Here is an 8,067-nt window from a genome sequence, read left to right on the forward strand (position 1 = left end):
TATTAAAACAAATAATAACACAATCGTTTAAATCCATATATGATAAAAATTTCCAAATGTTAAAGCTGTTATTGATTATTTTGAATGATTGACTATGTTTATCAAAATAGCAATCATCCAAGATTTGGGTTACTAAAAAAGTCTTATTATTATCAATTATTAATATTTATTCACAAGATAAAATAATGAAACATCATTTGATGGTTCCATTATAATTGAATTAATTGTAATCCTATCATCTATATTATTAAGAGAATATCATTAAGAGAAATTTCTCTATCTCTAGATTCATAATTAATAAATGACCTTATATCTTGTGAATTATTGACATTTTTACAGATATAAACTCACTCCGACATTATACTCATCGAGACCTTTCATTTGAGTACCCACATCAATTTTTCATATATTTATATATTGTATATATTAGGGTGTAGTGGGTCAAAAAATCGATTATTTTTTCTTTAACTTCTAATATTGAAAAGTTGGTTCTCAGGTACCTCTAGAAAATGCTCATATATCCATTAAATCCATGAATTGTAGATATTTTCATAAAAATTTTAGCTCATATTGCTAGAATGAAAGTTTTTAACTATTTTTTACCCTATTCATAAATGTAAGGAAGCTTTACTTTTGGACAAAGAGAATGATACGTCTGTTTTTATTACTTACAAGGAAAGGTTCCCAGGTTTCCAGCTCCGATTTTGATGCCATTGAAATATGTTATTTTTATAATCGATTAAAATAATAAAATGACTTCTTACACAACGAACAACGAATAATCGCTTAATTTTTACATTCCGGAATTTCACAGTGAATATTACCTCCATCTCCAAACGCAAAACTCACAGGATTTTGTGTTTGAATCTGAATTTATTTGGTTTTGTCTCAACGTAACTTTTGAACCAAGAATATTGAAATTTCATTGAAATTTTATTATTTTAATCGATTATAAAAATAACATATTTCAATGGCATCAAAATCGGAGCTGGAAACCTTTCCTTGTAAGTAATAAAAACAGACGTATCATTTTCTTTGTCCAAAAGTAAAGCTTCCTTACATTTATGAATAGGGTAAAAAATAGTTAAAAATAGTTCGGTTACGAATATCTTTTAAATGGTTGTACACTGATAGAAGGATTTCTTAGCATTTAAGAAGATTTCTTTGTATTTAAGAAATCATTTCTTAAACATCATTTCTTAGCATTTAAAAAATATTTCTTAGTATTTAAGAAATATTTCTTTGTATTTAAGAAATATTTCTTAGTAGTTATATTTCGTAATATTTCAGAAATATTTCTTAGTAGTTATATTTCTTAATATTTAAGAAATATTTCTTTGTATTTAAGAAATATTTTTTAAATACTAAGAAATGATGTTTAAGAAATGATTTCTTAAATACAAAGAAATCTTTTTAAATACTAAGAAATCCTTCTATCAGTGTAGTAATCAATTTTACATATCAGACCTTTTTTGGAGAGCGTTAAATTTCCTACAAAAATATGGCATATTCATTTGACAACTATTATTTTCCAATGTGGTAGGAAATTAAAAAAAAAAATTTTTTTTTGATAAATTTTTTGAACTTTGACCTCGGATATCTTTGAAATGGTTAATGAAATCGCTTACACATATCAAATCTTTTTTGTAGATCATTCAATTTTCTACAAAAATATGTATAAATATTTGATTAAAAAATTGATTAATAGTGAGATATGATCTTTTTTATGAGACTAACAAAAAATATAAAACTGTGATGCGGATAAGCTTCCTATCAATATTAAGAGCTCAAATTTGGTGAGCATTTTCTAGAGGTGCCTGAGAACCAACTTTTCAATATTAGAAGTTAAAAAAAAAAAATCAATTTTTTTGACCCACCCTAATATATATTACCCTAATATATATATATATGGAAAATATATAAAAAGGCATGTGGGTACTCAAATGAAAGCTATTGATGAGTGTAACATCGGGATGAGCTTACATCTTTAAAAATATCAATAATTAAGAAATTACCTTATATCTTGTGAACTATTGACATTTTTAAAGATATAAGCTCATCCCGATGTTACACTCGTCGAGATCTTTCATTTGAGTACCCACATGAATTTTTTATATATTTATATATATTATATATATGTACATATGAAAAATATATCAAAAATGCAAATGGGTACTCAAATGAAAGCTCGTTATGATTGTAATATCGGGATGATCTTATATCTTTATAAATGTCAATAGTTAAGAAAGTAAAGTACACTTTAACGAAAATCATTATACAATTAAGCAAAATTTTATTTATTATAGTTCGCAATTCTTGGCAGTCACATAGGGACCGCAGGTTGCTAGTTTTGATAATTTGTGCATTGAATTTCTTTAACAGAATGCATAACTTGAACAGGTCAATGAGTTTATATCATCTGCTAGCTTTAAGAATATCATTTAATTCAATGCAAAAGAAAAATTACATGTAGTCAAGCTGATTCGGTGCATTTCAAAATACGATACCATCAACTGGAGCAAAGAGTATGCTCTCTTTAATTACAATTGTTAAAGGGAAAATTTTAATTTAAATAATTAGATCATTATGATTAATAATTAGTTTAAAGCTTCATTGTATTCAAAATTTTTTTTTGAAAATCTTAGATTTTTTGAAAATTATGTTTTTTAAAAGTTTTTTGTAAGATTAAAATTTTTTTTTTGAAATTTGAATTTTATTGAAAATTTTGATTTCTTTGGGAACTTCAAATTTTTTTTTGAAAAATTTGGCGTTGAAACTTGTTTTAGAAAAATAAAAATTTAATTATACATTCAATCCGAATTTAATCCCGATTTTTTGTGTACTACACTGCGCTTCAACTGCTTTTAGTTCATCCAGAAATGCATTCACGCTAACGCAAATTTTTAATTTTTTTAATATTTTTTACTAGCTTAGATAGTAGCTATTATTATTACTGATGGTAACTGTAACCATCAGGTTATATTAGGAATTACGATTTTGATAATAGTAATAACTAGTTAAAATAATAATAGCTATTATTACTGATTACCATCATAATAGTAGTAGTTACCATCAGGATGGTAACTACTACAATTCAGATGGTTTACATAATTATTTAAATAATATTTACTACTATCAAATTCAGTTAATAGATTTTATCATAACTAGATAGTAAACTCTACTATAAAATTTTCTCCGTGCAGGTATGATCAGATCTAATTATGTATAGGTTTATTATATAATTATATATAATCATGTATGATTATATATGATTATATACAATCGCGTGTATTAATTCGGGTAGGTTTCTATGATTACAGTTTTTTTGCCACTTCTAAATTTGGCCGTTTTTAAATTCTAAACTTTGAAATCTGTAAATTTAGCCGTTTGTAAATTTAGCGAAACGTAAAAAACAATATCACTAAAATGAGAAAAATATAAATAATTTCAAAGATAATTTATGCATATAATAAAATTTGACAAAAGAAAAAACGTCCATGTAAAAAAAATAAAATTCCTAAATAAAGCTGCCCATACAAAGTTTGAAAACCGGCCCTTGGATGGCCCATCGCCGGGCGAAGGATAATAATTAACGGCCGGACATTGGCATCTTTTAATGACCCATCGTCGGCTAAATATACAAATGATAACCCCGGCCCATTAATGGCAGTTGATCATCGGCCGATTAACGGCCCCAGCAATGGGCCACGTACTATTTAAATTATCGGCCCATTAATAGTTTTTAATTATCCGCCAATTATTCCAACAAATATTGGTCCATTATTGGCAAATGAACGGTAAATCATTGATAATGATAATAATAATAATAATAATATTTTTTCGAATATTTTTACATTTTTATATTATTATTGTTATCAATAATTATTATTGTTATTATTATTATTAATTATTATTATTATTTATTATTTATTATGATATTATATTTATTTATGATCTACATTATTAATAATTTTTTAAGTAATAATTTAATAACTTAATTAGAATAGTTGTTTGATGATTTATAAAAATTTAACTGCCTGTCTATATTCAAATTTTTATTATTCTAGATAATTCTTATTTAAGTGAAACATTATGAGTAGAGACTTTATTTTTACAAGTTGAAAATAACTTGGTTCTTAAGTCATTTGTTAAGTTTTAAATTAAAAAATCAAAAATATAAAAATAAAAAATAATTTATGTCGAGAGAGATCTTTTTTTTCGTCCATGCTCTCAGTCATTACAACCAGAAAGCCATTTCCCAACTTTTTCAACAAAATTTTTGCATTCTTCCGAATCACCGAATTTTTCGGTAACTACATCTGTAATATGAAAAAAAATTCTAAATTTAATTCTACATACTTTAGTTGAAAACACTTTTGATAAACATTGATTATTTTACATTACCTCTCATGCATTTAAAACTTTCTGACGTTAAGTACTACTGAAGTTAAGTTTTCCAGTTCCTTTTATAATTTTTCCAGTGCCAGAATAATATGTTTCAACACTTTTAGTCAATAAAACAGATGCCATTTTACATATAGATCCTTTAGCAGTAGTCTGTCCATAAATTAAAACACGAGGAAGTACCATCTGAAAAAAAAAAAAATATATATGAATTTGTGTGAAACCAATAAACTATAAATCATTATTGAATAAAACGAGCATACTTTTCCAGCTTATCATAATTATTAGATGGCGGATATTGGCAAAAAAATCCATCACTTTCTTCTGTAAATATATTAAATCAAATCGTTAATATTATTTAAATCACTTTAACCTTAACAATTATAAATATTGCTTATTTATTAAGTCAATCACTATTTAAGATGATAAGAAATTATCAAATATCTAACAATTTAATACTTTTTTTTAATTAATTAAATAATAGCTAACACAATTAATTTTTTTAGTTGCACTTATAATTTTAAAAATTTTTTAAATATGAAGTTTTTTAAAATTAAAAAAAAAATTTTGAAAATCTTTAGATGTCGGTTAACCTAATTTTTATTTATTTAAATTAAATAAATTGACAGAAAATGGATTAGACGATAAATAATATGTAAAAACTCTCAAAAAATCAATTAATAATTGATTTACTTAATTAATCATACACTCACTTCATAAATTTTAGGTTAGAAAGTCAGCAAACCAGAAGCAATACACGACACAACAGAACTGAGGCAAGACACTGGACACACACATTTGTTACACGGCGCTGCGTAACTCGTTTGTCACGAGCCGACTTTTCTTCAATTCTTGGAAATGAAAAAAAAAACATTCTTCGAAGTTCATGAACACTAATAATTTTTTTAGGAAATTGTAGTATTATTTTATAATAGACATTTATGCTTAAATTAATTAACCTGCGTTAAAATTAATTTAATTAATCAAATAAATCAAATTAATTTTATTACTTACACTCACTAATTTTATCACTATTTAAACTAATATCATCATTGATAGGACTCTTATAAATATTATAGTCGATTTGAGAGCTTATACTAGAGTCACCGGTATCGTTATAAACACAAATAACATCTTCCTTTTCTACAATTGCACTATGAATGTTTTGATTTTGTTGTTGGCAATTGTTATTTTTTAATGATTTTAGTATTACTCGATATTTTTTAACTAGTTGATATGCGCTTGACATAGAGATAGAATTTAAATTAAATACTATATTTAATTAAAAATTAAAGTAATATTGGCTGCAACCCACAATAAGAAAAGTTAGAAAATGAGTGAAAAACAGCTGATTTAAAATTTACTGCGCTTGCGCAACGAATTATGGATTGCAGTATCGGCTGGAGCACAGCCGTTGATCACCCGTCAATCAGTCCAAAGAAATGCTTTCTGCATTAAATATTTGTAGTGATAATTATAGATTTGAAAGAATATAATGAAAAAAATATTTAATGCAGATTTTATGTAACCACAAATTTTATATCAGAAGACCGCGTTAAAAACTTTAATTACAATTTTTTTTTTTTAATTTAATAATTATAGTTGTTCATACGTAAATTAACTGAATTAATATGAGTAAAATTTTTTTTTTACATTCGAATAATAGTTAAAAAAAATATTAATTAAAAAAAAATTTTTTTTTTTTTTCAAATTTTATTGATTATAAACGCCAGTAATCAACCAGGATTGGGCCATTATTAATAGCCAATGCTTGGCCGATCGCTGGCAGTTGGACATCGGCTGATCTACGGCATTTTTTCCATCGACGGCAACTTCGTATGGGTGTTTGTAAAATCAGCGAGTTAAAAACTTGGAATTATTAAAATAGCGCTTGTAACGGGTGTTTTAATTCCCGCTCATTTGGCCCTTAGTAAAATTTAACAACAACAATATATTCAACAATTGACTCTAAGATTTACCAGGGCGCCACCAGGATTATTTTCTCGGTTCCTGGAACCGGATACCAGAGCTGATTCTATTAATCTACAGGGAAGAGAGAGTTGAGGGAAGGTGGTTCTGAAAATGAATAAATTTTTATTTAACAACAGTACCAAAATTTATTAACAAAAGAATTTAACAACTCGTGCGCTTGCACGTACACACACTCACTTACAACTAACTCACTTAATGCTACAACTTATTACTACTCTCCTCAACTCCACGCTACCGCTTTGTCACCCCGCAAAGAGACTAATCGTATGCAAAGGCTCGTTAACTCGGCTCACGAAAGTAGTCGACCCAGTGACTAAACGTAGACCGATGTCCTCCCGTGAGCTTACAAAAAATTTTACTTAATCCCACAGTACCCTCTTATGGAGCGACTATACTGTGGTTGCTACCTTACTACCGCTGTACCCCATTTGGCGTCTATACAACGGCTTCTAATTCGGCTCACGAAAGTAGTCGACCCAGTGACTAAACGTAGACCGATGTCCTCCCGCAAGCTTACAAAAAAATTTACTTAATCCCACAGTACCCTCTTATGGAGCGACTATACTGTGGTTTCTACCTTACTACCGCTGTACCCCACTTGGCGTCTATACAACGGCTTCTACGCCAGCGAAACACCTCGCAAAGAGACTAATCGTATGCGAAGGAACGCTGGTAGCACTCACCCACTCACAACCCACTCTTCTCCACACACACTGACTCTACTTTACTTTTGACTAATTAAAATTTTACAAAATTAACTCCAAAAAAGTCAACGTTAAATTATCACTAAAATTCCTTCCGTCATTAGCTCGAGATTAAAATCGTAAATTATCCTCACGATTAATAAATTTACTTCTTAAAATTTCCGGCTTAAAACCGACGCTTCTTTTATTCCAAATTTAACACGAGCTTAACTCTGCGCATTAACTTAAATTCTTTCGAAGAACGTTCTTTATAAAATTAACTAAATTTTTACTCGGACGTAATCCACACAATAAATAGTTTTATAACAATTTCTACCGGAATAATGGTATTAAATTTTATTTATTATAATTTTCACAGGCTTCAATTTCAATATAAGATTCAACCGCGTGGAATTTCCGACTAGACAATTATTATTATTGTTATTGTCGACTGGATAATTAATTAACAACAATTTTATCTCGATGTAAGAATAAATTCCGAAAATCATCCGCGGTTATTTCAATTACTAATTTCGTCGCAATTTTTTCAATACTTAATTTTCCAATAATAATTTTAGTCTTCCATAGTTCAATATATAAATAACCACGTGGAATTTTTCGATTTATAAATAATTAATAAAACAATTTGTCTCAATATAAAATAAATTCACGAAAAATTATCCACGGTTAATTCGATCTCAATTGCGTCGAAACTCAGTAGCCGATTCTCAATAAATTATATTGAATAAATAATACTTTTTTGTAACAAATAATATTAATAAATGATAATTCAATTGTTATAATTTATAATAATAGTCCAGTTGTTAATATTGTAAATTTACTGCGTCACAAAATTCTCAAGGAATTTGCGCGCTCAAAATGGACTCCATTGTTCGTTACAGCGTACTAAGCTCGACCTCGGGTACCGAAGCTTGACCAGTCGTGAGTTGCTGATTGAAATAATTCTCGATGTTCAGAAATTAATTAA

The sequence above is a fragment of the Cotesia glomerata genome, linkage group LG1, assembly GCF_020080835.1.
Source record: "Cotesia glomerata isolate CgM1 linkage group LG1, MPM_Cglom_v2.3, whole genome shotgun sequence".
Taxonomy (NCBI): Eukaryota; Metazoa; Arthropoda; class Insecta; order Hymenoptera; family Braconidae; genus Cotesia; species Cotesia glomerata.